Raw genomic sequence first — 1228 nt, forward strand, 5'->3', positions numbered from 1 at the left:
ATTCACGGTACTCGCAGTAGGATCCCCCTCTGCACCGTAATGGTTCAGCTTGGACCAGCTGATTCACGGTACTTTACGCAGTAGGATCTCCCCTGCTCTGTTGGTTCCGTAATGGTTCCGGACCAGCTGATTCACGGACCAGCTGATCTGCACTCCGGACCAGCTGATTCACGGTACTTATAGGATCTCCCCAATGGTTCAGCTTGGACCAGCTGATTCACGGTACTTTCGCAGTAGGATCTCCCTCCTCTGCACCGTAATGGTTCGCTTGGACCAGCTGATTCACGGTACTTACGCAGTAGGATCTCCCCCTCTGCACCGTAAGCTGATTCACGGTTCGCAGTAGGATCTCCCTGCTCTGCACCGCAGCTTGGACCAGCTGATTCACGGTACTTACGCAGTAGGATCTCCCCTGCTCTGCCAGCCGGTAATTACGTTCTCCCCTCCTCTGCACCGTAATGGTTCAGCTTGACCAGCTGATTCACGGTACTTACGCAGTAGGATCTCCCCTGCTCTGCACCGTCCGCTTGGACCAGCTGATTCACGGTACTTTCGCAGTAGGATCTCCCCTGCTCTGCACCGTAATGGTTCAGCTTGGACCAGCTGATTCACGGTACTTACGCAGTAGGATCTCCCCTGCTCTGCACCGTAATGGTTCCGCTTGGACCAGCTGATTCTCCCCTCCCCTGCTCTGCACCGTAATGGTTCAGCTGATGGACCAGTTGATTCACCGCTTGGTGATTCAACAGTACCGTAATGGTTCAGCTCCAGCTGATTCTTCTCGCTCTCCCCCTGCACTGCACCGTAATGGTTCCGCTTGGACCAGCTGATTCACGGTACTTACGCAGTAGGATCTCCCCTCCTCTGCACCGTAATGGTTCAGCTTGGACCAGCTGATTCACGGTACTTACGCAGTAGGATCTCCCCTGCTCTGCACCGTAATGGTTCCGCTTGGACCAGCTGATTCACGGTACTTACGCAGTAGGATCTCCCCTCCTCTGCACCGTAATGGTTCAGCTTGGACCAGCTGATTCACGGTACTTACGCAGTAGGATCTCCCCTCCTCTGCACCGTAATGGTTCCGCTTGGACCAGCTGATTCACGGTACTTACGCAGTAGGATCTCCCTCCTCTGCACCGTAATGGTTCAGCTTATACTTACGTAGGATCTCCCTGCTCTGCACTGGTTCCGCTTGGACCAGCTGATTCACGGGTATTAGGATCTCCCC

The sequence above is a fragment of the Macrobrachium rosenbergii genome, chromosome 49, assembly GCF_040412425.1.
Source record: "Macrobrachium rosenbergii isolate ZJJX-2024 chromosome 49, ASM4041242v1, whole genome shotgun sequence".
Taxonomy (NCBI): Eukaryota; Metazoa; Arthropoda; class Malacostraca; order Decapoda; family Palaemonidae; genus Macrobrachium; species Macrobrachium rosenbergii.